Below are 22,987 nucleotides of genomic sequence, written 5' to 3' on the forward strand. Positions count from 1 at the left end.
CCTTAATAGTGTAGGTGCATCAAATTAAAGCCCAATTTTAGCCTTAATGCGGCTGGGATCTCTCAAAACTTAAAACATGAAATTGTAGATAATTCTCTTGGATTTCTATAGAATTTTGAATCACCTTAATCAGAGCTCGTATGAGAAAGTTATTCTCGAAAAACCAAAGAAATGTCACACCCACTCAGTCATGACCAAGTGGGTCCTCCCTACTTGGCCTCGACTCGATCTCTTGCTCTTTCGGCTTGTATCCTTGACCTCCTGCAACCAATTGACCCTTTTGGGGTTCATGTCCATGTCTCGTGACTCTTTTAGGTCTTGTAACTCTCCAAGTTTGCAGGGCATATCAGCTGTTGTAGCATGTTTTACCATATCTTTAAGTATGTATGAGAAATTCAGTTGATGTAAACCTTAGCATGTTTTGGTTATGTTTGAGACGTTTAGTTGTTACTTACAAGAGATGGTATCTATGTAATGTATTTTGTAAACATCTCGAACGGCTTCTTATATTATAAATAAAATATTATGATTATGAAGTATATCAGGTTCGATCTAGCTTCCATATTTGAAATTTTAACACATGTCTTGGTTATTCGATCATTGGGTTTGTTAGGCTGAGAAAGTGAAATTGGGATTTTCGGGAATCGTATGTTGTATATCAATGGATGTGGTGTGAAAAAAAAAGAAATTCTTGAAATCCTAGGTTATTTAACGCCCAAAAATTAGGGGTGATACAATTGTCAACTTTCTCTCTTCATTAGACACCAGATCGGTTGACCGTTCAAATGGAATGATCAATAGTTTCTGCAACCTGTAACAAAACAGAACACAATATGATGTTCTACCCTTGTGTTTAGTTTTGATGATGAAAAAGAATATCGTGTTTTATCCCCAAAGTCATGAGTCAAGTTTATGGTTTTCAACAAAAATCAATTTCAAATACTTTGTTAAAATAAAAACCAAATGATTTATATTCTTATACATGGAGATGTGAATAAATATGTATTATGATAAAATCTCCTAAAACGTTTTTCGAATTAGCTTTGAAGTCATTAGTCAACATAGAGCTAAAATTGTTCTAAGGCAAAAGACCAACTAGAAATTCAAATGAAAGATTTTCAATATAAGTTTTTCATATTTTGAAACATGCATGAAAGGTTTTGGCTTGAAACTTAATCGTATGAAAAATCCTTTAGTTCATGCATCATGTCTTGAAACTCATTCTGCTATCGTTTCAATATTTTTCCAAGTCTGGAAAACTAGCACCTTATAAAGAGACATATATGAAAATGTTTTCTTTTTAGAAAACTAACTCCCGGTAATTCAATAACTAACATTCATTAGTGATAAAATGATTTTTAACGAATTTTTCAAGAAATGAAAAGTGTATATCTTGGAGGTGGTAAAATAGCAAAATCCTAAGTTCCTACTAAAATCCAAATTCTACTTTTTTTATTCTTATGGATTTTGATTTTTTTGATATTTTTATTGAATCCAAATGGGGGGTACTTTCTTATTTACATTTATGTATTAAAGTAAATGAAAGGTAAAATATAAATTAAACAAAATGATGACATTTACTTAAACAAGTGTGCTTCTCATGTTATCTGTCAAGTTTCCAGATTTTCCAAGAAGATAGTCGACTATGTTGTTTAGTGTTGTCGACTATGCATAAGGATAGTCGACTATGCTTGTTCAGTCTGTCGACTATATCTTGCATCTATCGACTATGTTTGCGTCTGTCGACTATTGTGAAAGGATAGTCGATTATGCTATTTCATCTGTCGACTATGTTTGTTCATGAATTCCAAAATTTTCTTTGTAATTTTTGATCTGTCGACTATGTAAAAGGATCTGTCGACTATGAGATTTTTGTGTTATAAGATAGTCGACTATGGCTAGCTTTATTTGATAAAATAGTCGACTAACCTATTTGATCTGTCGACTATGTGTTTCACAGAAAATTTCAACGGCTAGTTTTTGGCGCATTTAATGCTCGCCCAACCACCACAACGGTCGGATTTTTGGATCTATCTACCATCAACTATAAATATGGGTTGGGAGAATCGATTGAAGGTTGTTGGAAAACATTTAATATCTTCAACCACCAAGCTTTCATTTTTACATCTAGCGATTAATATCTTCTCTCTCTGTATTTACATTTCTGAGGCTTTGTATACACTGTTACATTCATTGTAAGCCTAAATTTATCAATTGGAGAGAGCTTGTAACTAAGAGTTTGTACTCTTAGACTCTCATCTTCACGATTACTGTAATTGTCCTAGCGTAAGCTAGAGGGCCCATTATATTGGGAGGTTTGTAAGTTTTTCCTAGTCACGGATTAGAGGACCTACTCGGGTTGAGTAGGGGGTTGATAGTGAATTTGCTTCAAAATCCTTAGTGGGTAGCTAAGGTAGTGGATTAAGCTTGGAAAGCCGAACCACTATAAATCTTTTGTCTTCTGTGCTTCCTGTTTTTATTTGTTCATGTTAGCAATTTTATCCCTACTTAATTCATTCATTCATTCATAAGATTTCATATTTACTTTTCACAAAACAAGATTGTTTTTACACGGTTGATATCTCTGTTTCTCTACTTCAATTTTTAATATAACCAATTCACCCCCCCTCTTGGTGTGTGCCATAGCACCTCCTGTTCTAACACAATACACGTCCAAAAATGTACACACAATACACAAAACACAAGCATTGGATGATAAAACTGAGCTAAGACTCTGATACCACTAACTCGATGTGGATCTATATAAGAGTTTTATTTTAAAACATTTTTCATTAGAAAAATAGCACAGCGGAAGCAAAAAACATATATAGCAAAAACCAAAATTGACATTGTAAGACTCAGTACCTATCAACCACATGCTAAACTGAAAAGCCCATGCCATAGGAGGTTTTTCGGTATACCTTTCGGATGAAGATTGGTGTCGGTTGCCTACGTGATGACCTCTTTTTCTTTCTGTCCAGCAAGCTCCTCGTCCCTGCAATCACTTGGGTGACCAACCCTCCTCTGTAAGTGTAGAGGACTTAGTCCGTCGACACCTGAGCCACCACAGAACCCTCCAATAGAGCCCTGCTAAGACCCTCTCGATGGAGGTGACCCGGAGCTATATTCGGTTCATTCCTCGGTTGCTTCTTGGTTGTCCAACAGCCTCTCTATTGGGGAGAAGAAGAAAGAAAGATCTGCACCAGCTTGTCTTGGAGCAAGAACCAAAAAAAGCTGCAACTAAGGAGGAAGAAGAACAAGAATAAGAGAGAATGTGGAGAGCAGCTCACGCGTTTGGGTGCTTTCTCTAATCAACCAAAAACTCTCCCCGAATCCCTCCTAATCCCCCTACAATGTCGTCCACACCTCATCCTTTCTCATGCCCACTTTCATCATTTGCATCAGAGTATTACTTAGTATGCATTTGACTTTCTAGGTTCACATCCATGTAGCAATCAGTACTCGTCAACTCCTTAACGTCGACCGATCCTATCGATCTACTAAAACGATCTCCCCAGAGCACCCTGAAAGATCTTGAGTATCCTCTAGCCAGAACATAAGGAGATCCTAAAGGCAGGGAAGTCCAAATTCATATGAACCTATTAAGGCTCCTTGATTATCATGTACTATAGTCCTTCCACTAACTAACATCCCGACTAAGTGAGAGTCATGGACTGATTAAACTCATAGGACTCAATAACTATGATAGATCCAGTACAGTGTGTGATATAGGTAGCATGTCAGATCCAATCTAACATTGAAACTCTTTCCAATCTCATGCTCACCCTAGCTAGGGAATTTTCAATCACAATCACCTACATGGATTACATAGGATATTCGCCCTCAACAAATGGAGGTCAATGGATCGTATCAGCGAACATTTGTCTCGATACACTACTGCACAAAGAGCATTCCCACCTCTTACAATGGACGGTTCCGCTCAACAACAAATCCCTGACACCAGTGCACTCACTATGTCACCTCTAGTCAAAGGACCAGAAACACAATCCAAAGCTAGCGACAAATCATTAATCCTCAATCCATGTGATATGTCGTAGGCGTCACATTCAGTGGATGTTCTTCCAACACCCACCCACATCTACTATATGCATCTCATGTAATGTGGCTTGTCACTCACCACCCCATCTAGAAAGCATCTCCATACTAAACAATGGTAGTAGCCCATGTGCCAGTCCATTAATCGACTAATCATAGTCCCCTTCTGATAAGTTTTAGGACTGGGAATACCTTTAAAAAATTCTGGACTAAAGATCCAACTAAGGACTGAGAGTAGGAAGTCTAGGGACTCATTCATAAAGATGAGATGGAGAAATATGAATGAAGATATGACCTTTTATTAATATCAAGAACAATCAACAGTGTCATTCACATATAACCCATGTAATGTAAATCTAGCATCTAGGGCAATATCACTAACACGTTCAACACGATCATTTTTTTTTTTTTTAACCCATTATAGCCTGGATCATCTGCAAGAGGCTTAGCTACCACATAGGCCTTCTTATAGGTTTTATCCACCACTCAGAGCATGGATCAACTAGGGCCCTTGTGTTTTAAAGGGTCGGACTAGTCATCCAAAAACTAATTGGAATAGTTGGACTATTCGGTGGAGCTGTTCGGGAGTCACCAGTAAGCAAAAGGTAGCTGTCTCATGAAGATATTCAACCTCTTCATCAGAATCAACCAATAGTAAGATATAATTTCTAAATGCCCTATGGATGGTTTTGATATTGCATTGCATATAGTTGTCAATATCGGGTCATGCAAGGTGATTCTACTTTTATTTTTGCTGCATTTATTGTATGTTTTTGAAATGTTTTGAAAATGGTAAAATCCTTACATGATACACTGGCGTTCCCTTTTAGGTCAGTCATACTAGTGGCCATAGTGGGGTCAGGACTCATCAGACTTCCAAAAAGGGTTGATCGGCCAATAGGAAAGAACTAGGATGAGTATTGCAGATACCATAGAACTCGTGGCCATTCCATTGATCAATTCTGAGAGTTGAAAGATCTGAGATGCTTATCTGAGAAGGACACTTACACAGATATGTACGGGAAGAAGAGGGAAACAACAAGGAACCACAAAGAAGGAAAGAAAGAAAGAATTGAAAGACAGAAAAGACATAATTAGGGACATCAAGAGAGATGGAGCAACTACAGACAGAATCTCCCTCTGGATAATGAACCAACACACTAGGTTATACACATAATTTCGGAGGGCAAAACCTTGATTGGTGACAACTCTTCTTCCCAAAAGGCCTATGCCCATCTAGCCTACCAAGCCAACTCGATAATGGAAATTAAATAGAATGAAGAACCCATTACATTCACACCACCTGAGATGAGAGACGTAATTGTCCTGCATGATGATCAGATGGTAATTTCAACCATCATTGAAAAACATCCCATGGGGAGAATTCTAGTGGACAGTGGCAGTTCAGTCAACCTTATTTATTGGAACTATTTTGAACAAATGCGAATTGCCCATAATCGACAGGAAAATGACTCCTCCCCTTTATATTATTTCACTAGGGAGACTATCTCGATGGCCAGTTCAATTCATTTACCAATCACATTAGGCTCTAATCTCGAGAGCATAACATGACAAGCCAAATTTATGGTGGTTAAAGCCACCTCGACTACATACAATGTGATTTTGGGTCACCCCCTACTCGATGACATGAAGGCTATAGTCTCCTCCTACTATCTATTGATGAAGTTTCCTATGCCTCAGGGTATGGGACAAGTTTGAGGGGATTAGCAGAAGGCATGCACTTGTTATGTGTCATCCACAAAAGGGAAGAAGAGTAAAGAGACTTCATCCATTACCAAGCAAGTTGTGTAAGACTAACCGCCCATAAATCCCAAGTTGTATTTGAAAGATTACCTGAGAAGGGGGTGAATTGGGTATTTTGGAGACTTTTAATATTATTTGAAATATGATGCAGTAAGGTTTTTTGAAAATAATACTTTTCATAAACTAAAAATAGTCGCAACAACTAATAATATATATTTATGTACCATAGAAAGTTTTTCACAAAGATAACTTTGAAATATTTGAAACATATGATATATATAAATATATTCATATAAGATGAATGCATTTAAGGAAGAGCTTAAAGTAACCTTTTTTGCACCAAGAGAGGATTAGTTTGAAACACATAAGATCAATTGTATACATTAAGAGAAACAAGTGCAATTAGAGATATTTAAAAAGCTTTTAATTACGCAATGAAAGTTGATGTTTAGAAAAATTTTGTGCAAGCCATGAAAACAGAAATAGAAATGCTTGATGATGATTGAAGAAAAATGAGAATACATTATATATTAAAAAACAATGTTTTATGATAAACAAATTCAAATTTTTAGTTATAGAAAATATATGTAATGATGAAGTGCAACATTTGAAAATAAGAATGAGTAAAACATTTATGAAAATGTGAAGGGATTCAACTGACACTTCTAGATCTTGATTTTTAATTTTCATGAAAATGTATGCATTTGAGAAGTATATATATTCAGGAAGAAAAGAGGTTTTCATGCAAGCAATAAAGACTAAAAGTGATATCTTTTTAAGATGATTCCAATCAAGAAAGCATTTCCATGACAACTAAAAAACAATGCCATGAGTTGTACTTATGCCAAAAAAAACATTTATAAGGCAGATTAACAATGATGTTGTTAAGAATATAAATATGAAAAGAAAAAATCATGAACATAACAAATTTAGAGTGGTTCAACCAACATGCCTAGTCCACTACCTTAACTCTTCACTAAGGATTTTGAAATCATCCATTATGGGATCTTAGTTTTTAGGGCTCAACTATAACTCATACATACTTTTTACAGGTTCAACTATAACCTCCATTTTTAACGGGCTAAGTAGGGACCCCTAGCTTTTATAAAAGCAATTGCAACCTTTACATGAAGCTTTTTCACACTTTGCTCAGTCACAACCAAGACACTGCCTTTTGAGGCGTAAGCATAAGCTTTTACAAGTTTCACAAAACATGTGAAAGGATTTCTCAAGAGAAAAATATATGATAATACAATTATACCATGTATTATCTTAAACAAAAGATAGTTACAAGAATGAATGAATGAAGCACTCAACTCTCTTATATAAAATTTGGTTTAGAAATATATACATGAAATCTCACCAGATAATTCATTGAAGTGAAAGAGGATGAATCATGAAAAACACTCACTTCAAGCATTTGTTATAGGACCAAAAAAAAAAAAATTAGACTCGCGATGCTTAGGTTGGCTTTTTATTGCTCGAACAACAACCATAATATATATCAGTCGCAACCATAGCATCAATATCAATCTCTTTAAAGCACTTGGCCTTTAATAAAGCTTGAGACTTGAATTTAGCATTGATACATGCATAAGATCATAGCTTCTTTTGATTTGATCGATAACGGTCAAATTTGTTAGGAAACAGATGCATATTATATAGATAAGCATTTAGCACACTATTCATAAACATATTTATCATTCTTATATAAGAGAACATAGTTAAACTTCGTAGCATAAAGAATTATTACTCTAACGGTAAAAAATGTCCTCTTTTTATTTTCTGAGTAACGGCTATAATTTTTAAAATTTGACACCAATTACTCGACTAACTTATAGTCTTACTTAACTAATATAGCTCTTCCCTCGATTGGACATATCAAGTAATCAATTATATAATAGCCTCACTCGAGTATGACCATCACTCGAATGACTTATAAGCCACAGAGACTTTGCATTAAGCACTTGACTATAAGGTCTAAGCTTACTCGACTAACAGAGGCATTCTGTAAGGTGCTTTAGACCCAATCAAATTGGGCATGTTATACACTGACAATTACAATCATATCTATTATTGAATAAGGAGTTATTCAATTTCACAAGGAGTCATTCTATTAGTTTCTTATTATTATTGTAATAACCAGATGAAATTAGATAAAAGTCCATATGATGTATATTGTGATTAATCTATAAAGATGTGAGATGAAGCATCATAGTTTCTAGACATCATTAAATGTCTCAAGTCGTAGCAATGTCAAGAATAGACATTGACAATTGCGGTAAGACTTGTATGTGCTATGTTTTTACTATGTGATAGCAATGGGGGTCTCACACCCATAGGCATGGGGATGCCTAGACAAGTACATAGGTGACCAATGTTGGAGAACGTGTCACTAGACATGACTCGCCATGAGAATCCATTTTGGTTATATGTTGATGGAATTCTCATACGAGATGGGTGTAACTAATCCTTGGACCTGAGGTTGTCACGATCATCTCATAAGAACATTAGTATGCTTTGACATCGTTTCGATGGGCCTAGTCAAAGGCTATATGTGGGCGATCATTGGGCATATCATGAGGCTTATGGAGATGAGTGCATAACCAAGATGGGACTCGTCTATCCCTTGATAGAGGATGATGTATCTAAGGCGCCTTCGATGGATATTCACTTTAAATCGATGGCCATGGTGAAAGAAATCAATAAGAAGTTATTGATTCACTTTCTATTAAGTGAGGATATTCGGAAGACCGAAGAAAACTTATGTGATCGTAATCAAGCAACACATCGCCAACTTGAGATCACATAGGATACAATGATGAGAGGATCGAATTACACGGTAACCATGCTCGTGAAAGGTTATTTGCGGATTATGAATCCTTCTAAATAATTGGGTAAGCATGATGCCTTGTTAGAGGCCAATTTTGTCTTATGTGTTCTTACTGACACATTGCCAACATATTCGGAAGCCTAATGAGTCATACACAATAGGCACAATTCCTAGCTTAAACTAGGAGAGCGAGCGTATTGTTAAGTGGCACACTTCAACAAGAAGTTGTACCATCATAGGTTCTCACAGAAAAATAACAAATAGACGTAATGACGTCGATATGACGAGAGGTCGTCATAAAGGAAAAAGTTTCCTAAAATGACAATTGATTAAATTAGAAAGGAGTTTCTAATTTAATAATTTGGGCTTAATTTAATACTTGGTCTACATAAACTATTTGGGACAAATATTAAATTAAATATTATATTTGGACTTAAATTATATTTGGGCCAAATATTAAATTAAATATTATATTTGGGCTTGAATTAGATTTGGTCCAAATATTTTATTTAAACTTATAATTGGATTTGGGCTATTTAATTAAACTTCTAGTTGGACTAAAATAAACTCATTTAATTAAGTTCCTAGTTGGACTAGGATAAATGGGCCGATCGAATCTATTAGGGTTTAAGAAACCCTGGGAGGCTTCTCTATAAATACCCCTTTAAGGGTTACCCAAATCAAGATTTTGTTTTATGATTTTTCAAGAGTTAAAAAATTGCCATACATTCTCTCCCATTTCTATTCCGCATCGATTTGAAACGGGAGGTTCTTTATGTCCATACACAAGCCGCAAAAGGGAGAATGAGCTAGCACTCCTTTCTGCTCTCCTTGCCAACGGACACGTGTCACGTATCACAAGTTAGAGGCCGGACACTTGGACAACTAGAACCCACAAATGACTCAAAAATCTAAAGGTTAGATTTATTTTATGTTGCATATGAATGATTTAATTTCGACGTTGATCCAATCCCTAGTATCAGGGTAAGATTCAAAAATTTTGAACTACGTTGCTTGCCCTGTAGCAATATTGCTTTACTTTAATTTGTAACACCTCTTCTCCTATAACTGCTCGAGAAAATGTGCTATGGGAAAAAATAGATAAAATAAAATAAAATTCTCTAATAAACTGAAATCTAGAGTAACTCAACTGATTAAACATATTTGAACATCTCAATCAAACTGTAATAAAAACTCTAATTCAAAATAAACTGAAAACATAATCCACTAACTAAGGAAAATCTCTCTACTGAATATGAAAAATACTACTAAACTGACAAGACACCAACTAATCCTAGACATCTTTTATCTTGAGCGGCTCCACGTATACACACTACTAACCACTGCTACTAAGCCCCACATCTGGTATTCTCCCGCTAGGACCTGGATTGGTGAAGAGTATAAGATGAGCTACAAAGCTCAACAAGTAATAAACTAGAAAGAATAGCTGAATCGAAGAATATCAATACTCATATATTATTAATTGTCCTTGTACTGAGGGATATAATAATCACTGTAAGATTGCATTTACAAGATGTAATGTACATAAACTGTAACATAAATGCAAGTATGCAACTTTGACTCATGGTCCACATAACTATAATACATATGTAACGACCTATCAGAGGGTTTAGTATTTATTTAGCATTGATTAATTTATTTCATTAATTTTTAGTTTAAGATATTGCGAGTTAATTACTTAATGTGGCAATTGAGATTTTATTTGAGAAAATAATATTTAAATAGCATTAGATTCTTATTAAATTGTGAAGATTGAATATAAGGACATGGCAGTCTTTTAGAGGTTTGTTAATTAGAATTAAATTATTTAATTAAGAGTTATTGTGTTGGAAGAATCCTTGCGAGAAGAGGGATTAAATTATAGTCTCCTAATTACTAAAGGAGTGTGAGTTATGGGATTTAGGGTTGTATTTCCTACTTATATATACATATATATAAGCCTTTAAACTCTAGCATAGAGTCACGCCGTGAAGAACAAAGAAAACAAATTGAAGAAGCCTAGAGTTCATCCAAGTTCCATCCGTTGGTCTTCATCGATTGATTGATCAAATCAAAAGGCAAGTTCTTCTCCTTGTAAATCATTCTTACGGGAGCATGTGTAGCAATCAAACTCAACTTTTGTAGGATTTATATTGAATTGCAGATCAGTTTTTACATACATATATATCAGCGTAACAATGTGCATGATCAGATTATTCATTGGATCTTTATCTTTGATTCTTCAAGTTTTAATCCGTTGTTCATTCATATGATTGTTTCTTACCAATTGGGACTTGTTTTCCCAAGATTTCTTTCGGAATGGTGTTGTTATTTAGCTTTAAATTGAATCCATGGCGTCTCTGTCCGTGTCTCATTTCTGGGTTTGGAAGATGAAGGTATCCGGATACAAGAATTCAGTATTCGGATACCCAGCATTCCAGAATATTTTTGTTCTCTTGCGGGCCAATTTTGACCTTGATGGAGCCCGAATCTCGGAAACTTCAAAACATAAAAGTTGTAGGTATTACTCTTGTATTTCCATAGCAATTTGAATCAGCTCAATCGGAGTTCATAAGAGAGAGTTTTGGCCAAAATACAAAAGGGTATCAATCTGTCCACCCAGCATTCCAGAAAGTTTTTGTTCTCTTACGGGCCAATTTTGACCTTGATGGAGCCCGAATCTCGGAAACTTCAAAACATTAAAGTTGTAGGTCTTCCTCTTTTATTTTCACATCAATTTGAATCAGTTAAATATGAGTTGAGAAGAGAGAGTTATGTCAACAATACGAAAGGGTATCAATCTGTTCCGAATTCCATGTTTTCTTAAAGTTGTCTCTTTGAGTTTTGTTCTTTTGCGGGCCAATTTTGACCTTGATGGAGCCCAAATCTAGAAAAAATCAAAACATGAAAGTTTTAGGTCTTCCTCTTGTATTTCAATATCAATTTTAATCAGATCAATCGGAGTTCAGAATAGAGAGTTATGGCAAAAATACAAAAGAGTATCAATCTGCCCACTCAGCATTCTAGAAAGCTTTTGTTCTCTTACGGGCCAATTTTGACCTTTATGGAGCCTGAATCTCGCAAAATGCAAAACATGAAAGTTGTAGTTCTTCCTTTTTTCTTTTTCCCGTAGCACCTCTTCTCGGGCAGATCTAGGAAAGGGGGTGTTACACATATATGTCTGATCTGAATCCTGCAAACATAAAAGTTGTAAGCACATACTGTGGACAATATGCCCTTAGCTCCCTAGTCATCACTAGGCAAGCAGCTCATAAACTGAACTGTAACTAAAACTGTGGGATTCCCACAGACTAGCTGCCTGGCTCGCATAATGCAATGCTCATATATATGCTGGCACATAATATGTAATGCTCCATAAAAAGTCATACTCCATGCTCATATCAGAATATATGCACATAACGTCACATAATAATGCTAAACATGTCATATAAACATCATTAATTATATTGGAATACAAAGATTTTATGAATTATGAGTATGGGCATATTAGATTTATCATATTTGGCATGAGAATTCAATATTTGAAAGTATTGAATAATTTAATTTAATTAAAAACTTGAATTAAACATCACTGGAAGCTCGATTGGATTTTCTAGAAAGACCACCCGAATATCAAGAAGGGTATTCGGATATGAGGAAGGACATCCGAATATAAAGAAAGCTCATCCGGATGTTATACAAGCTATTCGGATATCTGGAAAAAGTATTCGGATATGAACTAAGGCATCCAGATATAATTCAGGTCATCCGGATATCTCACGAAGGCATTCGGATGCTATAGGATCCATTCAGATATGAAATTTCAAAACTTGAGAGAGACATCCAGATATCAGCTTGACCTATCCGGATGCATGATGAACCCATCCGGATATCACACACAAAAATATTTGGACACATCCGGATACAATACAAGGTATCCGGATATCACTCACAAACATCACTGGACACATCTGGATACTGATCAAAGCATCCGGATATTACTCACGAATATCACTGGTCACATCCGGATGTGAATCAAAACATCCGGATATCTTAAGAACCATCCGGATATGAACAAGGGTCATCCGGATGTTACTCACAAAAATTTATAAGCCATCCAGATATGCACATTGGCCATCCGGATGTCACTCATATAAAACTTTTTGATTCATCCGGATAATCTCTAGCCCATCCGGATATCACTCACATACTCTGAAAAATCCATCCGGATATAAAGAAACTCATTTGAATGTCTTCAAATTAATAACCCAGAAACGAACGATTACAGAGACTCTATTTTGAAACAAATCTAATCAAAACTACACCATTCCGAAAGAAATCTTGGGAAATCAAATCCCAATCTATATGAAACAACATCAATGATGATTCAAAAATAATATTTCACTGAATCGCTATAAAGAAATTGTTAGAACAGAAGGTGCTATGGCACACACCAAGAGGGGGGTGAATTGGTTATTTTAAAAACTTAATTGATAGAACTTGAAAAAAACTTTTTGATACAGATTGAGGTTTTAGAGTTTTAAAGCGTAAAGTATAAAAATGACAAATGAACAAAGATAAATATGTGAACCGAGTGAGGAATAATGAAATGTTTGGAAAGATAAATATATCAAAGAACACAAGCACAAGAAAACACAAGGATTTATAGTGGTTCGGCTTAACCCAAGCCTAATCCACTACCTTAACTCCTCACTAAGGATTTTTCAAACCATCCACTAAAACCCCCTACTTAAACCAAGTAGGTCCTCTAGTCCAAGACTAGGAATTACAACCTCTTGCTTATACAAGAAAGCCCTCTAGCACCTAGCTAGGAATTACAGCCCCTTGGTTCAACGAGCAAGTCCTCTAGCACAAAGCTAGGAAAATAAGAGTGATACAAATGTAAACGAGATGCTAAGAGTTGGCACTCTTAGTTACAAGTTCTCTCAGAATGAAAACAAGGCTTGAATGAATTAATACAAGTTAAAATCAAAGCCTTGAAGAGAGAAAAAAATTGAAGCACAATCACTGTAAATACAAACGAGAGTAATAGTAAGCTTAAATTATTTGATTCTCGTCCATTAGCCTTCTCTTGATCATCCATGACTTGTATTTATAAGCATCCCAAGATTCTTGCCCAAAACTAGCCGTTATTGAATGAGAAACTAGCCGTTGGAGATTGAAAAACTAGCCGTTATTGATTTTTGAGAAACAAACAGTCAACAGATAAAATGGGTTAGTCGACTATTTCTTCAAATAAAACTAGGCATAGTCGACAGACAAGAAAGTATAGTCGACTATTGCTCAACCAAGACTTCTTATAGTCGACAGATCCTTTTACATAGTCGACAGATCAAATATACAAAGAAAATTTTGAATATCATGTACAAACATAGTCGATAGAAGAAATAGCATAATCGACTATCCTTACACAATAGTCGACATAATGAAATATAGTCGACAGAACAATAGGCATAGTCGACTATTCTTAAGCACATAGTCAACTATTTATGGGCATAGTTGACAGATTGAAGCACGCAGTCAACAGATGAGGAAGATTTTCAACAAAATGAAGCTTGAAAACATTACAAAGTATTTACATTTCTGTAGTTTAAGTAAATGTCCTCATTTTGTTTAATTTATATTTTACCTTCCATTTACTTAAACTACATAAATGTAAATAAGAAAGTACCCCCCATTTGGATTCAATAAAAATATCTAAAAAATCAAAATCCATAAGAATAAGAAAGTAGAATTTGGGTTTTAGTACAAACTTAGGATTTTGTAATTTTACCACCTCCAAGATATACACTCTCCATTTCTTGAAAAAATCGTTAAAAATCATTTTATCACTAATGAATGTTAGCTATTGAATTACCGGGAGTTAGTTTTTTTTAAAAAAAAAATATTTTCATATATGTCTCCTTATAAGGTGCTAACCTTCCAGACTTGGAAAAATCTAACTTTGAAATCTCGATACTTGAAATTCATTTGGTTTTCATTCTTACAAAGTAATACTTGATATTGAAATTGATTTATGTTGAAAACCACAACATTGATTCATGACATAGGGATTAATAAAATATTATTTTTCATCATCAAAACTAAGTATACAAAAGTATAACAATAGAAATCATTCATAACTTGCTCATGCACTCGTTGTATGCGCATATATATATATGTATCTGTTGGCTATAAACATAAATCTGAGAACTCAAACAAAAGGTTGAACAATCTGAAAAATATGCTAACATGATCCTGTAATGGAAGGGATTACAGGGAAGATACCTGCCTTATGATCTCGATCGAATCAAACGCTTTCAGTGAGATCTCCTATGCAAAGTAACTTCTGCAACACACAGACTTATTGGCTCTCTACTCCTCATGCGACGTGAAGAACACTATGGCTTATGTGCCTTTATATAGATAAAGAAATAGCCCTAGAAGCTCATCTCCTTCTCCTTTTATAATTTGAAGGCTTTAAACCTAAACCTTCTCATGCATGGATTCTCCCATAATATTACTAATAAATAATTCATATAAAAGAAATTATTATTAAAACTCTTAGAATTACTTTCATGCCCTTGCATTTAATTTCCACATAATTAAATGTCATTTAAATGCTAATTTCTCACTTAAAGATTCTTAAATTGCCACCTAAGCAAATTCTCTTAACACAAGAATTAAATAAATAATTAAATAATTCTTAAATAACTTCTGAGCCCTCTAACGAGTCGTTATACATTCACTCAAGTACCAACATCGGTTACTCAATTACACTTAAGACCAGAGACTTAGCCAGATTCAATTTAATCTTCACTTCACTAACACATATAGATACTCAATTATCAAAATACTTTAGTCGATTGATGAGAAATATATACTCGATTAAAGAGTTGTTCAAAGTTTTGATACCAAAAAGATACTCTAGTAAAATTACTCCTTACTCGACTGATTTCAAGAAAATAGAGAGCTTATATCAATTACTCGAGTAGGAAACCTTAATAATCGATTGAAAAGATTTTGCTAAAACATGTAATCAACTAATTTGAAAAACACACAAAGCATTACTCAACTGAAAATATGCTCAGATTTCAATAGCTATAAAAGTACTTGGTTTTCTCAAAAGCTTACTCAAATGGTGAAGGATCAATGCTCAATTATAAAAGTACCATACTCGATTGAGTTTTAAGAAACAAAATTTTGTAAAAAAATAGTCAAATAGGTTTTTATGATAGCCGATTGAAATATGTTAATACTCGATTATTTTGAAAACAAAACTGAGCAATACTCGATCGACTCAAAAGCTATTCTTAGATTGAAAGGCTTTAAAATATTACTTGAATGAAATAAAGGTGCATGCAAGATTTGCAGGGTGAGATACTCTTTTGATTGGGACTCTCGGTCAAAAGAGTAAGGAGCAATTAATATGCCCTGCAAACAACAAGCATAACCTGACTAAAGACTTCCCATCGATCCTTTGATGAAGCATGAAGCACAACTTGTTGAGCAAGTGCATAATTGAACAAGGCAATGACTGAGTAGCCACTCGTTCATGATTGAGTGGGCACTCAATCGAGAAGAATCAAGGCTAAAAGATCCACTATTGAAGAAGCAACTAAGAAATCAAGGAAAAAGTAAAGGCAACAAGACTAAACATGCAGAAGCTGGAACAATGTCATGACAAAGTGGCCACTCGGTTATAAAGATCAAAAAGCTATGAAGATGGTCTATTGGGGAGCAAAAAACAAAGCAAATGAGAGAGCCAAATCCAAGGGAAAACCAAGGAAGAAAATATATCATCAAGTAAGGGAAGAGAAGCTAAAGGAAGAAGCACAACTCGGCCATGACCAAGTGCCCACTCGGTCATGATGATAATGCACCCCCAAGAGCCTCCCTTGTAGTTGAAAAACCCTCCTGGGGTGTTCCTCTAATAGAACCCGGGATCCTTCCTAAGACCCATAAGAATATGCCAAAAATATACTTAGAAAATGCCACCCGAGAAACTTGGGATGGTTATGCGTGTCCCTCTCTCCCTCCTCTATAGATAGGAGGAACACCTCCTCTCTCAAGCAAGCTCCCTTTGCCACTCCATGTAATATCCTAGTATTTTGAAAATAATAGTAATTAACTTTTGTATTTAAAATATTTCTTTTAACATCCATTAGAGATTATAATTAAGGAAACTAAGGGGTTTAGAATTAGTGGGCTAACTTGAAAAATGAAATATTAAGAAAATGGGCTTAGAGTTAGTAGGTTAAGTTAAAAAAAATAAATGTTAAGTAAATGAATTTAGAATTAGTGGGCTAAATTGAAAAGAAAAAAAGGGCTAAATAAATGGGCTTATAGTTAGTGGGCTAAATTGAGAAATGAAAGACTAAGTAAATGGGCTTAGAGTTAGTAGGCTAAGAAAGTGGGCTTAAATTTATGGATTACATGAAAGAATAATTCATTCAAAATAAGATTTAGTTGAAAAATAGTTAAAGTAAAAAATAATTAAAGATAGTGGGTGAAATAATGGAGAAATGTGGAGACAAAGTAGAATGTGGACAAATAATCAAAGATAATGGGTGAATTAATGGAGAAATGTGGGAGACAAAATATGGTGTGGACAAATAATCGAAGATAATGAATGAATTAATGGAGAAATGTGGGAGACAAAGTAGAGTGTGACCAAATAATCAAAGATAATGGGTGAATTAATGGAGAAATGTGGAAGATAAAGTAGAGTATGGACAAATAATTAAAGATTATGAATGAAATTTAGTGGAAAATAATTAAAAAGGGTGATAAAAAATAAAAGATAGTGGATCACTACAATTATACTAAACTTAATTCAACCTCTATAAATAGAGGAAACTTGAAAGGTTTGAGAACTTGAATTAAAAAGAGAAAGGTTGTAAGAAAGAAGGATTTGAGAGCAAAAGAGAGATTTGAGAAAGAGAAAGAAAGAATATAAAGAAAAATACCAAAAATTTTTAGAAAAATCCTATAGGTTGGGTTTAGTAGTTCGTGTGAAGATTTGTGACAAAAGACGTTGGATACGCAAATCGAGACTTCATCGCAATATGGAAGAATACCAAATCACTCCGCGGGAAGGTAAGTTATCTTCAAAAAATTTCTTTAAAAATTCTAGAAATATTAGAATGATATTTTAAAATTTTTTATGGTGAAATTGGAAGAGAAATGCATGATTAGTATTTATTATGGATTTTTGAGGAAATAGATACTTGAAAATCAAAGAGAAAATAAGAAATAAATAGAACATGGATTTTAAAAATTATGAGAAAATTTCTGGGGCTTAGGAATATTGTTTTAGGAATTATTGTGAAGATAAATTAAGAAAATTTTATGAGAAAGTATTTATTTTATAATCTTGAAGAAATAATAGGAGAAAATTGAAGAAATTAGAAAAGTTAGAAATCTAATTTTCTTAAGTAATTATGATGTCAGGGTACGTCAAGGTTCATAATTGAGTACAATTGGAAGTCCGATGCGAATTTTGAAGCAAAATTACGCTAGGGGCAAAATTATCTTTTTATAAGATAAGTGGTACTATTCAACTAAATTTAGTTTATAAAAATGGCTTGTAAGTGGTTTCACCAAAACCTGATTTTATGTAAATATTTTCATCATGTTGTCATGTCTTGATGTGAACATGTCAAAGTATGCATATGACAAAGTATTAATGACAAAGTATGCATATGAGCATGATGAGATTCACGGTCATACGTTGCATGGGTTTGGGATTAGGTACTGGCGTCGTTGCTTTTACCAATGCTGCACCCATACACTCCGGTCTGGCAGGGAAACTGTAAAAATGGCGAGTAATCTTTAGGTGTAGTCGACCCAAACATGAGAGTTATGATATTATGTGCATTGCATTCATACATATGCATTATGATGTATTCTTACTTAGATGATTTATCATCTAATGTGGGCCTTACCCCTGGAACATTCAAACGTTCCAGATGAGGTTTGCAGCGAAGACATAGACGTGGATGAATTGTAAAGACGCAAGGCATTATGAAGTTAATTTTTACATTTAGTTCCTGTATAAGGACCCAATCATGTATCAGTTATGATATGTTATGTTTTCAAGTTATGTTAAAAAAAAATAAAAAACTGATGTCATGTTTCATGTTATGATGAAGGACTTAAGTACTATTGTCGAGTAATCTTGTGTTACTAATTTCATTGAGACGATCATGTAATATTATTAATATTTGAAGTATGTTGAGGTTCGATTCTTGCTTCCGCTATTGATGATTACCTAGCTAACATATACAGAGTAAGTAAGCTAATGATAGGCAGGTAGTAGGGAAATTTTGAAATTATATCATGATGAGTTATTAAAAAAAAAAATAGTCAAAATTTCCTAAGTTATAACATGCCCGTGATAGTGGGGTGTTACACTCCAACTTCATCTTTTGTGCTCTAGCACTCGAAGACTAACTTAAACATCAGAGTATTTGCGCGGGGACCTTCTCCCTTGCACCTAACTGGTTGTTTATCTCAATAGTTCTCTTGGTCATTTCAGGGTCTCTCGTTCATCAATGCCCACTTGATCATTGCAAGAAGACGCCCAGGTCCTTGCACAAGACTATCAAGATCACATTTTTCCACACTTTAAGTTAATTGTTGTATGGCAACAACACATATGGCCAAACTTACATCATATATTACTCTCAATGGAAGATCTACCCTCCAATTTCTATCATGGCTAGGCCTCAAATTAATTCTATAATCAAATTTTTCATTAAAATGCTCTCATTCCCACGAATAGAACGACCATGGGATCTAGGGATTAAACTATCAAGTGTATATCGAAGTTGGATTTGCAATCTTACTTTTGTTTAGGCTCCCACATCGACTAATTGAGTATTGCTTTTATTTCTAGTACTTTGTGTCTTCTATTGTATCATGTTTGTTGGGATCTTTCTTTCTTCATTAGGCTATTTTTGTGATGGTTGTTGGTTGTGATGTCTTCTTTGAGTCTTAGCCATTGGATTTAGAGGAAAGGCTGTTAAGAGATTTTCCTTTCTTTGAGGATTATGACCCCTTTCGGTCATTTCCTTGCCTTTCATTAGGCATTGCCCTTTCAAGGTCATTCCCATACAAACTATAAGGCAATTAAAGGTATTATAGGGATTACATAATTATGAGTTGTAGTTGAATCTTGTGTTGCTCATGACATGGGCATCTATCAATCAATTAGAAAGATGCAGTAGTCATCTAGGGATTTATTAGTGGTATGGGCAAAGTTAAGTTAATCATGTCAAAATGTTCAAAGATGAATTTAAATAAATAAAAAAAAAAGGTCAAAGACTAAATTGAGTAATTAAAATCAAGAAATTCAAAAGATAATTTAGCCTTCTTTTCCTAAACATTGACATCTATAGTCAAATGAAAAAAGTTGACATTTAGCTGCCTCTTCGTTAGTTATATGTCAAATTTAAACATTTTGAAAAATGTAGGCTTTAAAATTGAGTAAAGTGTGAGTGATTAAATTGATTAAAATTAAAAGTAAAAAAATGTCACATTGAAAAGTTAAATTTGTTTCAACCTGTGCATAAGTGTATGCATTGTATGTAAAGATGAGAGGAGGAGGAGGAGGAGAGTTGGTGGAGGTGCAGGTAGCATCATTAGGATTTCACGCTACCATTGCAGTCACATGCAAAGCCTTAAATGCGTCGAAAACTACATGCCAGAGCCAAAACTAAAACCCAAACCAAAGCCCTGTATCTCACTCACGCGCGCGCGCGCGCGCTCTCTCTCTCTCCCTTGTTAACACTGACACGCTAACCCCAACAGCAACCCCAAGCGCAGCCCTCAATTTTTCCTTATTTGTCTCATTGTTGGATTCGCTTTTTGGCTTTTCATTTCAGTATCTCGATGGGATTTACAATAAAAAATTTCATCGCCCAACCCATGTGGGGTCGCATATTTTTAATTATTATTAGTAAATATTATTCCATCTACTCTCTAAAATCCCCCTAAAATTGCTCACCCTTCACATAATAAGAGCTATCTACTTCCATACTTGCCTACAATTTATGTGTTAAATGATTAACATGAAGTTAGTATTCACACACACATATATATATGTTTCTTTTTTCTTTTTTTTTTCTAGGTATATATAAACTCTCAACAAGGTTGTGTAAAACAAAAAATATATATTTGTTTCTTTGCTATATAAGAGTTGGCTTGGTAATCTTATATGGTTTGATTTGGGCTTGCATCAACTCGCTTGCAATTAATACATATTCAGGCAATTTATATTGTTTGCGGGTGTTCTCTATACATTCATGGATGGCAAAGGATTGCCTATTTATCTACTTGCATTATACCTTGTTTTAATAAATTTTCAAATAAGTTGTCTATATCTCAATTTTTATACTCATTTAATTTTAAATGGGTATTTGGGAATTATTGACATCCCTACGTAGGTCTAGTAGGGGTTACATCATAACATGAAGTTATCCCTTTTACTTTAGGGTAATTCTATTTGCAACCATAGAATTTGCTCTTTGTAACCATTCTAACTAAAATATTTAATTTTACTATTTGCAGCCACACTTATTCCTTTTTGCAACCATTTACATGTCAAATATACCCTCCACACACTCAACCCTCAAAAACTACACCCACGCGCATCAAACCCTATTCTTCTCCTCCTCATTCTCCTTCTTCTTCTTCTTCTTCGTCTTCTGTGACAGTGCCACCGACTTAGCCTCGCCCACTTTGTTTGCCTCATCCAGCTTGTTGGAGTCCCCAAATCGCATAAATAGGTAAACATTTTGATTCATATTGTTTATTGTTAATTTTGATTCGGCAGACTTGGGCGTTTGAAGGATAGGTTCCCCCCGAAACTCGTTGTTCAAGGAAAAACTTTTCCCCCGAACAACGATGTTCGGGAGAAAATTTTTCCCCCGAACAGCGATGTTCGGGGGGGGGTGCGAGTTCCCCCGAGCCTATTGTTTGGGTAACCCCAACCCCTTTTGGGTAACCCCAACCCCTGAAACTTGCCTAATTAATTTTTTTAATTAATCTTGTGTTTTAGAAAAATATTAATAATTTGTGTGTTATATTGTATAGATATGGTACGCGGGAGAAGAAATGAAGAAGAACGAGCTCTTGCTTCTTCCTCTCGACAGCGTCCCACTGCATCGAGGAGAAGGAGACGAGTAGAGGGTACTAGTGAGCCACTAGATGTATCAGAACCAGTAGATCCATCTCTTTCAGAGCCACATGCCTCACCATCTATTGCCATTGCTGCTGATGCTACTGAGGCTAGTCAGCAAGAGCAACCATCCGATCACGATGATATTTCTGTTGGACCATTACCTGGAGGCCCCGAGGATCCATCCATTCTGTAAAGCTTTAAAAATCACGTTGCGTTTGCAATATGGTCAGGAGAGGTAAGTTATATTATTTTTTTGTTACACCCATGTTATTATTATAATTGAAATAATTAAGTATTTTTTTATTTTAACAGGAAAGAGGTGTATTAAAATGTAGAAGTCATGGATTAAACATTCCCGAATGGCCATTAAATAATCAACGTGTTCGTGATATCGTTATGGCCTCTAGTTTATCACCTTTGATAGATTGCACGTATCGTTTTATAAATCCTACGATTGTGTCAGCATTTACAGAAAGATGGCAGCCAGAGACGAATACATTTCATTTACCATTTGGAGAGCTGAGTATAACATTATATGATGTGTCATCTATTTTGAAGATTCCAGTCACTGGAAGGCCCGTATCTATCCCTTATCATTTGAGTGGTAACGAAGCTCGTGATTTATTATCTAGTTTACTTGGAATTTCAATAGATATAGCAGCCCAACAGATAGCAGAAAATAGAGGACCATTTGTAAAGTTAGATTGGTTAAGAAAAACATTCATGCATGTACCAGATTCAGTTTCCAACGAAGAAATACATGTCAGTAGAGCATATCTATTATTTTTATTAGGCTGTAGCTTATTTGTAGATAAGAGCGGTACATTAATTCCAGTGGCCTATTTGACATTGTTGGATGATTTGAGTATGATTGGTAGTTATGCATGGGGAGCTGCATGCCTAGCATATTTATATAGACAGCTTGGCATTGCGAGTAGACGAGAGGTGAAGAGCATCAGTGGATATCTTACTTTACTCGAGGTAATTATTTTAATTTCATAACTCTATGTACATATGTTTAACATATATTAATAATTATTTATATGAAATTTACAGGCATGGGTGTATGAACATTTTCAATTTAGTAGAAATAAATACAATTTGTTATATAGTGATGAACAACCACGTGCTCTTCGTTGGTTACCTGT

Source organism: Diospyros lotus, chromosome 15 (genome assembly GCF_014633365.1).
Source record: "Diospyros lotus cultivar Yz01 chromosome 15, ASM1463336v1, whole genome shotgun sequence".
In the NCBI taxonomy this organism is placed as follows: Eukaryota; Viridiplantae; Streptophyta; class Magnoliopsida; order Ericales; family Ebenaceae; genus Diospyros; species Diospyros lotus.